The sequence below is a fragment of the Euleptes europaea genome, chromosome 1 (genome assembly GCF_029931775.1).
Source record: "Euleptes europaea isolate rEulEur1 chromosome 1, rEulEur1.hap1, whole genome shotgun sequence".
Lineage (NCBI taxonomy): Eukaryota > Metazoa > Chordata > Lepidosauria > Squamata > Sphaerodactylidae > Euleptes > Euleptes europaea.
This window is the reverse complement of record NC_079312.1, coordinates 42,208,453-42,224,193: the sequence shown is the minus strand read 5'-3', so window position 1 is coordinate 42,224,193 and position 15,741 is coordinate 42,208,453. Positions and strand designations below refer to the sequence as shown.

The 15,741-nt window shown below is 41.3% G+C and overlaps 1 protein-coding gene across 5 annotated transcripts in view; it reads left to right on the top strand.

Annotated features, from left to right (window-relative positions):
- Positions 1–15,741, top strand: part of FOXP1 (forkhead box P1) — a 564,105-nt gene that overhangs the window by 160,787 nt on the left and 387,577 nt on the right. For 4 of the 5 annotated variants that reach the window (XM_056853065.1, XM_056853056.1, XM_056853017.1 and 1 more), the window contains exon 3: positions 14,032–14,096. The gene's annotated coding sequence lies outside the window, so the exon portion shown is untranslated. Of the gene's footprint in view, positions 1–1,103; positions 1,136–14,031; positions 14,097–15,741 lie in introns of those variants that run through there. The other variant, XM_056853024.1, reaches the window with a different exon arrangement.

Sequence of the window (15,741 nt, the reverse complement as noted above, 5' to 3'; positions counted from 1 at the left end):
TTTGTGAACTTTGGAAACGTGCAATGTACAAACTAGTCAAAGTTAAGCAGTTCTAAGCCCAAGGATGTCAGTAGAAGTGTTAAACATGCACTTTAGTCTCTCCCATTTTTTAAAGAGAGAGACTGAGTTTTGATTAGATCATGCCCTACACTGTATGAACAAAAGACACTGTGTCACATCTTTGGTTGTTTGTTTTTAATTTCCAATTTTCTTCCCCTCCCTAATAGTATAAGGTGTATTGAATTGCTGCATTATTTTGGAATTTATATATATTTCATGTAATTCTAGAATGTGATATACAATTTTAAAAATAGCATGCCCCTTGAGTAATAGAATTGCCTTACTGGTTGAAGCACTGGTTTTTAAAATAATAAAACATATTTTTAATATTTTTCTTGTCTGAGTGTAAGTTATAAAGTCTCTTTTTAGATAGAAACACCACGGTCTTTAACACATTTACTTGGGGGGGGGGGGAGAGTTGTATCTATATCAGTGGAATTCACTTTTGAATAGTGTGCTTAGGTACCTAGTCGATGTATTTAATTCTGTAGAATTGGAGGTTTAGTTAAAGAAGGCAGAAAAATCTGTTTGCCACTGGTTCTTTTCACTGCTCCTGTCTCTTTTGTCTTTCTCTCTCTCTCTCTCTCTTTCTGCCTTGAAAGGTGTGTGGGTGAGAAAATGTTTTCTTTTGTAATGGCAAATCTCAATTTAGTACTTAATAGTATTCATATTTATTAGTTGTTATTGCTGCTATTTATCTGCGAGGGTTGCATAGAGCTGTGTGATCTTTTTAGCCACCATCCCTATTAAATAGGCTGTGCAGTTCCTGAGAGATCAGGACAGGTAGAATGCACAGCAGGCGTCTGATTTGAGCCAGTTACTCATTTGCGGGAGTGTTTGTGTTTATGCAAAGGGGCCTCTTCCTGAATATTTAATCTAGAGTAAGGCAGTGGCTTTTGTTGTGTTTAGACCACATACCTTCAGTCCTTCTTTACTCTGCAGCCAGTGTCGAGGGAGAGGAACTCTGGTAGTTAGAAGTCTTCGTCTGGTGTTCTGAGAACTCTCAACTTTTTTTTCCACTTTGGTTGGGAATTCTTGCTGCAGCTCAAAGCTTTTCGTCCTCTTCATTAATGGGGTAAGTTTACACTACTTAAAGAACCTGTATACCTTTTTGTTCTTTCTGGTACGTTGTCAGAGTTGTTTCTTGTTGAGCAACCTCGGTTGTTTTAGGGAGTTTGCTGTAGCCATTTAGATTGTGAATGCAGGTGCTTCTGTGGTGTCCCCTTTTTCTTGTACAGGTAAATAATGAATCTTAACAGGCAGGTTCTTCGTTGAGAGTACTGACTAGAATATGTTCAGCATTGTTATCCTTTGTATTAACAAATCCTAGTTCGTAACTGTGCTGGAGATAATGCTTTCATTGTTTGTTAAATGCTTTCAAATAGTATACAACACACTTTTTTGTAGAAGGCAAGAAGAAACTCCGATTTGTGTTCTGTCCTCACCTAATGTTCTCACCAGAATGCCTGTATTGTAAAAAGAAGGATCCCCCCCCCATGTGGAAATTGAATCGTCTCGTCGTTGATATTAATAGCACACTAGAGATGTTAGCTATGATGAAGAGAGAACCAGGACCGTGGAGTAGGAAACTTGATAATGCAGGGGAAGAGCAGGGTGGGGTGGGGTGGGGTGGGGGAGATGACAGAGTCCTCTTGGTTTTCTCGGTGGGGCAGAGTTTGCATAATATCATCCTAGCTTTAGCTGTTTACTAAAAGCATTTTGATCACTTGCTGTTACTTTTAATCTAGATATCATTATTTCTGTGTGTTTTCTTACTTAGTAACTGCCACTCGTTCACTTTCTGATTGAGTCTACTTTAAAAAGAAAATCTTATACTGTGCGTACACACTCACTCAAACACATACACACTCTGTCTCCCTCATACACACTCTGTAAGAGCAGCACACTGGCTGTAAGAGAATGTCAGTTTCCCTCAGAGATTTGAATTATAGGGGGAATCATATATAAAATTCCAAGAAAAAGAACAAAAGAACTAGTTTTCAGTGCTGAGTATTGTAATGTGTTGTAGGTTTATAGAAATTCTGAGCACCGGGTTCAGAAGTAGGAATTTAGGTTACCAATTAACTATTTCCTTCGTTTGAGTAACTCCTCTCAAACAGAAGAGTGTGCTATTCCACCACATGTTGGCAAGTGTGAGCATCTGAATAAAATTTCGCCAACCTTATTAAAATGTGTAGGGACTTTTTAGTCTTCTAGGGTGCAAATCAACACACATATTCAGACACATTTTATTAACAATAAGATTGCTTAAAGTTTTTTTTTAAAATAGCAGCATTGCAAATAGTGTATCTAATTGTAAGTATATTACTTTTATAGTCTCTTTATGAAGAAAAAGCACCTCAGTCAAAGCACCTTGCGTGATTAGCGCTATTGTATTCTTAAATTTTGATTGATAGAGATAATAGTTTTCACTTAAAAATACAGACAGGTACTTTAACTTTCCATGACAATAGCTATTTGCATTTCTTTTATCTTTTTGTTTAACATTTGTGGGGGTTGGGACAGATTTGATTATTAACTCTTATTGCACACTGTGGGAAATGCTAAAACAAAGCTTTTGTTAGAGCTTCAAAGGTACAACTGCAAATATTGTTTTTATCGGTTCAATATTTAAAGGTTGTTAAAGGATAGCTCAACAATATTTTCACATGACCATGGCCAAGGGTATCACTGTATTGTAAAGGTAAGAGAATAGGTGGTTTTCTTCCATGAAAGGTGGTCAGGTTTTTGTATTACTGTCAGACAGGAGGAACATTTTTACATGATGGAGTGAGAGAACCGGAAAGCTATGCAGCATGTTTTTATCTGCCTCACAAAAGAGAGAGCAAAGACTGTAAGTTCATAGGAATCTGAAAGCTGCTAGAAGGGAGGGTGGAGACATTTGCAGGGGGGGGGGGAATCATACAATGAGGCACTGGAAAGAAGTAAAATTATATCGTGTACAAATTTGAGAGAAAGCTAGAATTTGTACATGAAAACAAATGCATTAGATGAAGCAGTAGTGCATAAATGGCAGGAGCTATCGTAATGTACACCCAGACTCCAAATGGCATGTTCCCTAAAAATGTTCTTTAGGAAACTTAAACCTAAATTTAAACATTTTATATAGGAAGTGAAACACTTTTTATGCTTCAGTGACTGTTACACAGCTGTTACTGAGAAAAAGGGAGGTGGAGTATTTTATATTCTTGCTATCAATTATGTTTTTAGATGGTGATGATTCCGACAGTTGCAAAAATGTTAAATCTGAGATTAATTGTTGAATAGAGCACCACAAAGTCTGAACTGCACGGGCATATTTGATCACTTGACATTTTTCGCATTCTGTCAGATGGCCTCTGTACCATTCAATTGGATATTTGACAGGTTTGATACTTTCTGGGAACATGTTGTGGCTTTACCTTTAAAAATCTAACCAGGGTGAGCTCTGTTGTGCTAACATTAATTCACAGGAGGCAAATAACCATTCCATCAGGATAAGTTCCAATTTGTAAACAAGGCATCTTTAACATGTCTGTTAAGTATAATACTTGCAGCTTTTAAAAAATAATGATAATGCACTGATTATAAAAGTATTATTTCAGGTTAAGACAAAGTCTTCTTTGTGTTTTGTTATTTTTATTTAGTTTAATCACCATCCACTACCTACTCTTGTCATTTATGGGAAATTTACCAAATAAAAAGGGGTATTAATTGACTGAAGTGGGAGGCAGATTGGGTTTAAACAATGGAATGAGTTCTTCAGCTGTGTATAAAACATTAATGCTATTATATAATATCAGAGTTGCTATGATGTAGTTTAATTTTCTCAGGCTGGTGAATCAAATGGACTTTCCTTGTACTTCATTTTGTAAAAGATGAGAGTGCCACCATATTACATTCTTAATACTCCATACATGTGTAAAATTTCCACACTAACATACCCTCCCAAATGGTCAGTAGGCACACTTTGCACTTGGGTCAAGCTGTTTTAAAATAGTCTGATCAGCAATTGAACTTATTTATTATTTTAAAGCCCTGACCTGGATGGCCCAGGCTAGCCTGATCTCATCAAATTGTGGAAGCTAAGCAGGGTCAGCCCTGGTTAGTATTTGGATGGGTGACCACCAAGGAAGTCCAAGGTTGCTACGTGGGGAAGAGGCAATGGCAAACCACCTCTGTTCATCTCTTGCCTTGAAAACCATATGGGGTCGCCATAAGTTGGCTGCGACTTGATGGCCCTTTCCAACACTACCATTATTTTACAGTTTACTTCACACAAGTCTTATTGAGAGTGGCCTGTTAAGGCTACTCTTGTAAACTAGAGAATTTGACCATATTTCCCTGGTTCTCTCCAAAGGCGGGAAGTAATAGATGAAGGGAACTAGTCCCAAACCCATGGCTTCAGTGTAACCTGCCAGGTGTATTTGACAGAGCTCACAAACATGTGTAGAGACATACATGATATTTGTCCTCAGCCTCAGATAACAAGTATAGTGCTCCTAAACATGGAGGCTCTTCTTAACTATTTGGCTAATAGCTAATGATAGACGTCCACCAATTTTGTCAATCTCTATGAATTTCTTCACGTAAGTATTATATATTAGATCAACAGTAGCAACAGAACATATGGATAAATAAAATTTTAGTAAATTCAGTTACAACTTTAAAAAAAATTGTCATTTTTATTCTCGCTACGGATAGTGACTCACCCAAGGACAATCTGCGAACTGCATAGCAGAGTAGAAACTTGAACCCTTGGTCCTGATCTGACACTCTAACCACTATACCACAGGGCCTGCGGAAAATGTGTAGATTGAGTCTGTTTCTACTTGTTATTTTCCCACATTTTCCAGAGAAAACATCTTCTGAAGAAAATGAACAATGCAGGCATTTGATATTCTTGACAAAGAACTTTAACTAATCATTTGGGGGCTAAATTTGAAGAAAATGCCAGCATTAGTCATTTCAATACTTTCAGTTTTGGGGTTACTTTTTCTGTGAGCAGTCGGCTCAAAGAAAAACAAAGAGGCAGGAGATCATATTTTTTAACATAGTGTGTGATAAATTTCTTGTAAGAGAGATACTAAGGATGCACAGTAAAATAGGGGTTTTACAAGTGTCCACCCACCCTGACACCAAAGCAAAGGCAGTTTATTGACGAATGTTGATTGGGACGGAGCCATCGTCAGTGCCTCTTACCACAGGGCCTGCTTTACTAGGTTGATACCTGCACACGTAGTATTTGAGAGACTTATACTAACCAGTATTACGACAAGAACCTATTATACCAGATGTTTGAGTAATTGAGAATAGAATTTACAACATATACACATGCCTGGTTGGGTTTGAACTGTTTGTATTTGTATTTGTATTCATTAATGTATTTCTGTAAATGTGTGCAGGTTTACAAAGGGTTTTAATTAACCACTGATGAAGGCCCCATAGGCCGAAACATGTTTGGTAAGTGGTTATCGTTATCAACCTCAGGAAATGCCATTGTGCTATCTTAATGCTTTTAAATAATTTTAACTTTTATGTAGCGCTTCTAATAATTTATACTTTCAGTATTTATACATAGACTTATATATATTTTCCTTTCACCCAACCTTGGGTACCCAGCTCTTACAGAAACATTCCTCATACTCTGAAAACCATCACCATAAGACTAATTGCACAGTAAAATAAAAACAACCACTTAAGTTTTTGTATCCCAATACTATATAAGACCTGGGAATTCCTACATGAGAATTTTCACCACCACCCCTCCCCCACCAGCACTCTCTCTCCATAAGAACTGCATACTATAGTGTTTGTTGAAAGCAATGTATATGATGAAAATGCATGAATGTTATATGGTTTTATCATTCTAGAACAGGGGACAAATATTTTCAAATATTGGTGTGAAATGGAACCCACAAAAATAAGCAGGATGGACCCTTCCCCCACATTAATCTTGGCCTTGTGCTAAAATCAGGGTTAGATGTCATCATAGATATTAGTCATCATAGATATTGTAAAGGTATTCTCATTTTAAGCTGATAAATAATTTCCTTCTGATGAGATTTTTCTTTTTCTTCAAGAGTAAACTTGTTTAGGCTTGCACACATAGCAAAGGACGGCTGCCAGTGGTTTCCTTTAACTTGTCTCAGTTAATTGTTATAATACAGCATAGGAAAGATTATCCATTCATATCTTTTCATTATTTTAGTGGGCGTATTATCTGCATCTCCCTGTAGCTTCTCTAAAGTAGATTTTAAGCACTCTGGCCAAGAACCATGTCATATCTATCTTCTATACAGTGCATAAGCATACTATTATTGGCACCAAATAAATCCTAAAGAGTAGCTTAAGTAGACAAAACCATGATATTCTTAATTAGACCAATTTTTGTTGCCATCAATTTGTGTGTTTAATTTATTGCCCTTTGAGAATCACCATAGAGATTCCTTTCAGGCGTCGTGCCAAATTACGACATGGGCTACCCATGGCTTGGAACCTAACCCATTGTTTAATTTTCCAGACATACAGGGGAAAATGATTAGCTACTTTTATGTCACCTGTCCGCTCAGCAATCCAGTTCAGTGACATCTAAAACTAAAGTATAGTAACTGTGGTTTGTCCATTCAAACATTACACCAAACCATAGCTGGCAAATCATGGTTTGCAAAAGTACTTCAAACTGCATCAAAACATAGTTTCTGATTCTGGTTAGGAATCCATAGTATATTTGATAAACAACCCCCCCCCCCCAATTCCAGTGTACTTATGAACCTTCCCCTGAAACGCTGCTCCCAAGTTCATGATGTGGTAGTTTGTAATAATGGACATAATTGGTGAAAATTGCTGCACTGGTAGAAGGTGCTGCTGGTGGGAAACAACTGTTAGATCCATCCCATAGCTCATAAGTTCAGATATCACATTAAATCATGATTTCCTGATCCATGTTTTCCCTTAATGGTGAATTGGACCAACTTAATGTGAGAGATGCTGTGTAGTTAGAGACTAATAAGAACAATTCCCCATGTTATAGATTCTGTCTGGTCACATTTTGGAAATGCCGCAGTCACTCCTCACCCTCTCCTGAAATGGCACCTCGAACAAAAGTTTGCCAATGTCCATCTTCTTTATTTATCCATACTTTTCTATATATATATTAAAAATTTGAGCCGAAGAAAAACAGCTCTTGCATCTTAGAGACTAGCTTTCCACTAAACGTCTCATGAAGCACTGTTTGTTGTTCTTTCTGACTAGCCACTATAACTAATTATAAACTGGCTGGTCCCTGTGTAGATAGTGAAACCTGCAGAACAGGACCACTCGTAGACAAGGTGGAGCTTTCCAGGGACTCAAGTGTGCAGAAAAATATAACTTGTAAATTAACCAAAAAGGGACACCCCCCCCCCTCTAAAAACTGGCCAGATGAGGACTCACTGCTAGACTGGGAGCTACCGTATATACTCGCGTATAAGCCGAGTTTTTCAGCCCAAAAAAAGGGCTGAAAAAGCCGGCCTCGGCTTATACGCGGGTCAATACGGTAGGGGAGGGGGGAGGGAGGGAGAGAGGAGGGAGGAGGGAGGGGGGAACTTACCGCCGCCGCCATCGCCGCCTCCGCCGCCATTGCTGCCGTGCCCGCGTGGCTTCCCCCGGCCAGGAGCGCCCTGGAAGGGCCTCCAGAGGCCTCTGGAGGCCCCGGCGCCGCCCCTGCCGGGTGGAGCGAGGCTGCTGCCGGCCGGCGCCGGCCTGGAAGGGCCTCCAGAGGCCTCTGGAGGCCCCGGCGCCGCCCCTGCCGGGCGCAGCGAGGCTGCTGCCGGCCGGCCCGGCCTGGAAGGGCCTCCAGAGGCCTCTGGAGGCCCCGGCGCCGCCCCTGCCGGGCGCAGTGAGGCTGCTGCCGGCCGGCGCCGGCCTGGAAGGGCCTCCAGAGGCCTCTGGAGGCCCCGGTGCCGCCCCTGCCGGGCGCAGCGAGGCTGCTGCCGGCCGGCGCCGGCCTGGAAGGGCCTCCAGAGGCCTCTGGAGGCCCCGGCGCCGCCCCTGCCGGGCGCAGCGAGGACCCTGCCGGCCGGCGCCGGCCTGCGCACCTGGATTGAGGTAAGCCTGTGGGGGGGGAGGGGTTATAAGCCGACCCTTGGCTTATACGCGGGTGCCTAATTTTTCCCCATTTGGGGGGAGAAATTAGGCACCTCGGCTTATACGCGGGTCGGCTTATACACGGGTATATACAGTAAAATGCCCCAGGTGAAAACCCTGCTATATCAACAATGATGCTGGCTCGTGGATTGCCCCCTCCTGCAAACTGGTGGCAGAATGAGGAAATTGGTGAAGTGACACCGATCAGTGAGGCCACCGGGAGATCCAAGCCAAGTGGCCCCTGCAGTTCTGGCAGTGGCCCTTCAGGGCATTGACCCAGCAGGAAATTTCCCTATATTTAGTCTATCCTTCTGATGACTGAATATGCTTCTCATGGTTGTATGAATAATTGTAATAACACAGTATCTGACGATATGTTTATCCTACATTAATTGAAGGAAGGGGTGTTGGCGGTGGAAAAATCAGTTTGCTGAAGCCCTAGAGAACCTAGAGAATCTCAGAGGAAGACGTTTGGAGGTGGAAATGGTATTGGATTTCCCAGTTGTTTGTCTTCCTTCCACTGTGTAATTCTTAATGCCCCCAACCTTTCTCTATATCTAACACCAAGGTGAATGGACCCCATTGTGATAATGAACAAAACCAGGCCGTGCATAGAAGTGTGTGTGTTAAGTGCCATCAATTAGCTTCTGAGTTATGGTGACCCTATGAATTAATAATCCCCCAAACACACATATAGGTGTTTTTACATACTCATGGGGTTTCCATGGTATGCAGAAAAGATGACCTTGTAAATGAATCAGTAGAAACAGAAATCCAAAATGGCCTGATGAGAACTGAATATGGTTCAGAATTGATGGAATACTGAAAACAGGTGAATATCTGTTACATGGAAAAGGGGGAAGGAGTACTTAATTCTGCCATGTCCCTTCATCAAGTGTGATAGCATCATTCAGTCTCCCCACTGGAGGAAGAGCATTTTAAATTGGATGAAGGCTTCTAACTTTGCTCAGCAGAATGGTAGGATCCACCCCAGTGACTCAAGCATAACACTGTAATTATTTATATGGCACCATTAATGTTCACGTTAAATATTAAGAAGCAGAAATACAAATCCTTACACAAGCAGTTTCCTCTCTAAAAACTGATGGGGGCAAAGAAGGATCGGAAGAAAAAGAAGGTGAAGATAATGGAAAGCATTCAGTTCTGCTGTGTAAACTTTCGTTTCAGTAGGGAATGGTGCTAAATTGTTAAACGGAAGCCTTCTTGGAAAGGTCAGTTGTTAGGATGAACTGAGGGAAAGAAGAGAAGCATCATCTCTGTGTTTTGGGAGGGAGTGCTTAGGATACAGTGCTATACTGTGAAGTGGGGGGGAGGACAGAGGACCAACAACAAATTGTTGGGGGATCCCAGTTGGAAAAGGGCTGAGGAAGAAGTTTTACCTGGGAGAAGTGTTGAATAAATGATTCGATACGGAAGGAAATTAGTTGAGGAAGTGTCATAGAATCTTAAAGGAATCAGCTGTGTAAAAAGCAGAAGTCAAGTAGGAATGGGACAGAAGGCAGTTTCAAATGAAATGTGGAGTGAGAGCAGTGTGAAGTTGGACAAAAAAAAACCTGTGAAAGTGAGAGGAGGTGGTATGGTCCCAGATTTTGGCAGAAGTGTGTATAAGAGAAACCAGATTGCTCTTAGAGGTGCATGAAGAGTAAAGGGATGATGGGGGGTGATTAAAGGAAACGGTCACTTTTTAATGTGGAAGAGGAATAACTAGGGAAAGGAAGCATGCTCTTATGTAATGGAGAGCAGGGAGAATATTGGGAATGATGACAAGCAGGAGTCTAGAGGGGATAGGATTAAGAGGGTCATGGGGTTGAAAAAAGGGCTGAAGGAGGTGGAGAAAGAGGGAAGAGATAAAGAGGGACAGAATGAATGTGATGTTCAGTGCATAGCTTTGATTTTATCATGAAAAAGGAAGCATAATCTTGGCTTGAGAGCGAAGACAGGGAAATGTTAGGACAGGCTTTAGAAGGTCCTGAAAAGTGAAGAGGAGATGCTGATAATTCCTGGAGTAGGTGTGGGTAAGGGTGGTTTAATAATAGAGCTTAGCCAGGAAACTGGCAGAAGAGAAAGATAGGATGGATTAATAATGGAAAACCAGCCATTTCTTTGTTATTTCCTCAGAGATGACCAGCCACTTAACAGCATGAATAGGTGTATCAGAAGGTGTGAACTGAGGCTTGAGATTAGAGCACTGGTTCCCAACCAGGGGTCCATGGACCCCCAGGTGTCCACGAGAACTAAATTAAGGTTCGCGAAACAAAGTTATAAAACCATAATAAATTAATATTTTCAATTAAAAGTTCTCTATTATAAAAATATATATTCAAATATTATTCTAAGCTTAATGTTTAACTACCAGTTATGATTAAAGTTTATTTTCAAATTCTTGGAATTTTTATTTTGAACCTTGGGGTCCCTGCACTGAACAAAAAAGTCCTAGTGGTCCCTGGTCAAAAAAAGGTTGGGAACCACTGGATTAGAGGGACAAGTGGTTCTTCAGGCGATTTGGGCAAATTAGTAAAGTATTGAGTACAGGGCTGATTTGAATATTGAAACTGTAGCATTTAGGGTGGTCAGAAGTGATAGAAAAGGGGCAGTATATGTGAAAGAGCTGTCTAAAGGGCATGCTGCCTCCCTGGCTGGTTTCCTACTCCTAGTGTATGTAATGCCCTGACCTGGATGGCCCTGGCTAGCCTGATCTCGTCAGATCTCAGAAGCTAAGCAGGGTTGGTCCTGGCTAATACTTGGATGGGAGACCACCAAGGAATGCCAGGGTTGCTATGTAGAGGAAATCAATGGCAAACCACCTCTGTTCGTTTCTTGCCTTGAAAACCCTACTGGGTTGCCATAAGTTGGCTGAGACTTGATGGCACTGTACACACACACACACACACACACACATACACAATGTATCTAATGAAATATTTTTGAGTAGGTTATGCTTTTATCAGTTTGTTCCTCGAAATCCTGTTCCTGTCCTTTTTTTCAACATACGTTTGTTTCCCCAGAGGTTTTTTCTTTTTTACTCTTTGACTGGGACAAACTTCCGAGTTTAAAAGTAATCCTTGTCTCTTAAGGCTTCCTTGAACCTGCTACTTTAAAACCTTGGCATTTTTTTCGAGTTGATCATATGCGGAAACTCAGGTAATGGGTTCTCCTGAAGACTAGAGGTGCTCACATTTATGCATACTAAAAGTAAAATATTTTAGATTTAGCATTAAGGTGAGCCTCCAAAGTTAATTCGGGGGGGAGGGAATTGCTTGAGCAATCAGAACTTTGGGAAGTACTACCGCAACACCTACTCTTTTCAAATTAGTCTAGAGCAGTGGTTCCCAACCTTTTTTTGACCAGGGACCACTAGGACTTTTTTGTTCGGTGCAGGGACCCCAAGGTTCAAAATAAAAATTCAGAGAATTTGAAAATAAACTTTAATCATAACTGTTAGTTAAACATTAAGCTTATAATAATATTTGAATATATTTTTATAATAGAAAACTTTTAATTGAAAATATTAATTTATTATGGGTTTATAACTTTGTTTCGCGGACCTTAATTTAGTTCTCGCGGACCCCTGGGGTCCACGGACCCCCGGTTGGGAACCAGTAGTCTAGAGAAAGAAGTGATCTTTAGGTTTGTTACTAGTTACATTTGTATCCCACCTTTCTTTTGTGGCACTGAAGGCACTGAATATTGGGTTCCCAGGAGATCTCCCATCTCACGTTCTTAAAACAGAAAAATAGGAAAGGTTAATTGATCTTGGAGGTTTGATAGGAAAGTAATTATTGCATATACCGTATATACTCGGGTATAAGCCGACCCGAGTATAAGCCGAGGTGCCTAATTTCACCCCCAAAATGGAGAAAAATTAGGCACCCACGTATAAGCCGAGGGGGAAATGCACCCCCCCCCCCGCAGGCTTACCTGACCGGGCTCCAGGCGCGCAGGCAGGCGGTGGCGGCGGCGGCGGCGGCCCCGTCCCTGCGCGCAGGAGGCCCCGCAGGGTCAGCTGGCAAGCGGGAGGACCGGCCCGGGTGAGGTGGGGGGTGGGGGAGGTGGGGGGTTAGAAACCGCCGCCGCCCAGCAGAAGGCGGGGTGGGGGTGAAGAAATTGCCGCCGCCGTGCAGAAGGTGCGACGATCGCGCAAAAGGTGTGATTGGGGGGGGAGAAACTGCCGCCGCCGCACACACGGCGCGATTGGGTGGGGTGGGGTGGGGATGGGAAGAAGCCGCCTCCGCCACCGTGCAGAAGGTGCAATCGGGTGAGGTGGGGGGTAGAAGGCGGGACAGCCCGCCCATCAGCTGGCCGGCGGGAGCGCGCTGGGAGAAGGCCCAGCAGGCAAATTACCGTATTGACCCGAATATAAGCTGAGGTGAGTTTTTTAAGCCAAAAATCATGGCTAAAAAACTCGGCTTATACTCGAGTATATACGGTATTTCTGTTTCTTCCCCAAATTTCTGTGGGTTTTTTTTCCTGTTAAAAATGGCAGGTGGGTGGTCCTCCCTAAAAATTTCTAGAAATTGTCTTCAATCCTACTGTGTCATTCTAGAGAAAAATTGAGCGGGAAGGCATGATACTACCAGTCAAGGGATTCATGTTAGTGGCCTTTTGCTTGACTGGAGGAGGACCAGCTTATAATTTAGTTTAGTTTAGTTCCTGAAGCTTCCAAACTTTCCTCTGTGTAGCTGCAGAATCTCAACAGTGCGACGGCACAGAAAACCACTTGAAAAAACATCAGTTAAAAGTAAGCAACTTCGGTGTAAAATAATCGATTAGGCACATGTCAAAGCCTCCATGACTCATTTATAACAGTAGAATTTAATCACCTATAACATTCATTTGATTGCACCTAATACTACCAAAGCCTCAAAGTCTTGTGGGAAGCAAAGTACTGTTAATCAAATTATCAACACTTCAGTCAAATTTGTTACAGTTTGTGGTAAGTAAATAAGCAATTGACCAAAGTGTTTTTGTAAGCTGGTCCTGAATTCAGTGTAAGTGGAATTATTAGTTTGATCTAGGAACTTGATCTGATGCACATTTTTTTGGTCTTTTTAAACTTCTATTATTGATCTCAACTACATGAACGGAAAGTCTTGTTTCTTAAAAGATTACATCCTGTTTTCACCAAGAGAGTTAATGTTTTGTTGTTTAGATGGACACATATATGCTGCTTTTCTTCTTTTATGTCAATTTACTTTTCCATTTTTATGACATCAGTAATTCTTTGTACACTTGGTGTGCTCTGTGTACTTTAAAACTAAATGCCCTATACACAAGCGGATAGAGGGATTTCTGAATGAAGCAATCAATTGTGTTGATAGAATCAAAGCATTCTATCTCGAACTGTCTCTTTTTGCATTAAGAAATACAAAGGTTGTAGCAATAAAAGTAAAACTGAAAAGAATTAGAATGAGTACAAACATACAAAAATATGTTGAACAGAAAGTTTCCCAATCTCTGAGAACAAAGGGTTCCGAGTTATATGTTATTCAAGGAGGGGGGAAAATGATAGACATCAAGATTTAGAAAGTTTGGGCTAAAGAACAAAGAGGGTCTCATCTTTGGAGTTTTTCTTTGCCCCAAAGACCAAGTTGTGTTTGTTGAACTAAGATCCTCACAATGGTTTATTATTGATAAGTAACCATTCAGTAACTTGATTGTTTCTATTAACTCTCTCTGAAAGTAATTCACCATTAAATGCAATTGGACTCTTTTGCTGCTTTGTATACAGTTGTCTTTGCTAACGTGATGCCAGTGAAAACATCTTCAATGTTGTTTCCTTACTCTGATCGGCCATTCCAACTGTGGTATCCATTTTGTCTCCAGAGTAAAAAGATTGACCTTTTTGGTTGGCTGCAGCTGAAGATTGCTTTACAGAAGCCACTAGAAAGGTAAATAACATTTTATATTTGCACTTGATTTGTGTGGAATGAAGCAAATGCATTAATTCAGTACCCTGTCTTGCTGGCCTTTATGCCCATGGATATGCCTTATCTCACTGAAGGTGCCATCATTTATGTGCCATATGTACCCAGTAAGAACTCAAGCATGTGACTGGATGTACCAGGACAGTTTGATTAACCTGAAAGCTCTGGCTAAAATCATAGTTCTTTTAATCTTGTTCTACATCGACTAGTTAGTTAGTTGATGAATGGATGAAAGACTCTTAGTTAAATTTTGGTTCCTGTGGAGAAGCAGTTCTTCAGAGAATGTCTCCGTTTGAAAGCTTTTGAGGTAGATTGTGCAAGATAGTACCTAACATAGGCTAGAATTGGTTTCAATATATGCAATGGAATAAATGGCTCTTAGGTCGCAGTCCAGTGCATATTTAATAGAGTTTGTTTGAGGAGCGATGATGTGGGTTGGATGCTATGGCAATGAAGAATTTTCATTGTATTTTAATTAATATCCATTTTCATTTTATTTTGCCATCTCAAATAGTTTAGAGGTTGGAGAGAGGTTTCTGGCAGCAGTGGAAGTAGTAGTCTATGTAGGGGGCCTGGGGTTTGGTCCACCTTCAGCTGCAGAAAAAAGGAGCAGTAAGCCAGGCCTTGGAGATTTGGTCCTGAGATTCTTGTTAGCTTAAGTTTTATTGGATCCTAAGACTATCGACAATAAACCACATAAAGAAGTGTAGTAATATCTTTCTCTGATTAGAATATTGCGGATGTTCATATAGTGGCCTGTAAGCATTTCTTTCAGAAAGTAATAATTAAGTTGCCACAGCAACATCTTTGATGTAGCTTTAAGGTAGTGATTGTCAGCAATGGGTAATCCTTGATCTTTCCAATTTGTGTCCTTTTGTAGGCACAAGGCAATGATTTCAGTTTCAGTTCAGATGTTCTAAAATAAATTCAATACTGTGGTGAATTAGTGTATTTGGAAAAAAAAGATTTAAAATATTTTTTGGGGGGGAATCAAATATATGTACCTGTTTCATATTATATTATATGTACCTGTTTCACTTCTTAAGATACACAAGCAGGGAACCTGCATGGATTTTCAGGGGTCACTTCCATTTCTTCTGTATCCCCCACACTGTTTCCTCTGTCTCGCCTCCTGGCAGCCATCCTTTCCTCTCCCCTTTCCCCGAGTCATCAACTTCATTAATTTACTTCATTTATACCCCACCTTTCTCCCCAGTGGAAGCCCTAGTGAAACTTACATTATTCTCCTCTTGTCCATTTTAACTTTACAGCAACCTTGTGAGATAAATTAAGCTACGAGGGAGTATTGTCCCTAGGTCAGCCAGCAAGCTTCCGTGGCAGAATGGGGATCTGAACCTGGATCTCCCACATCCTAGTCTGGCACTGTGAACACTGCACCATAATGGCTTTCAGCTTTCCCTTGTCCCAACTTGTGGCAGGCTCTCCCTGAGAAAGGTCTGGCCAAGTTGCGGTAGCGGTTTGCTCAGGAGAATTGTGTGTTGGCCACTTCTGGGCCCAGCCAAATCGCTCAAGTTGTTTGGAGGCTGCTGCTGGGGCCCAGGCGAGCTGCGTGGCATCAGGTCGTAGCGGCCACCGCACCTAGTAGCAT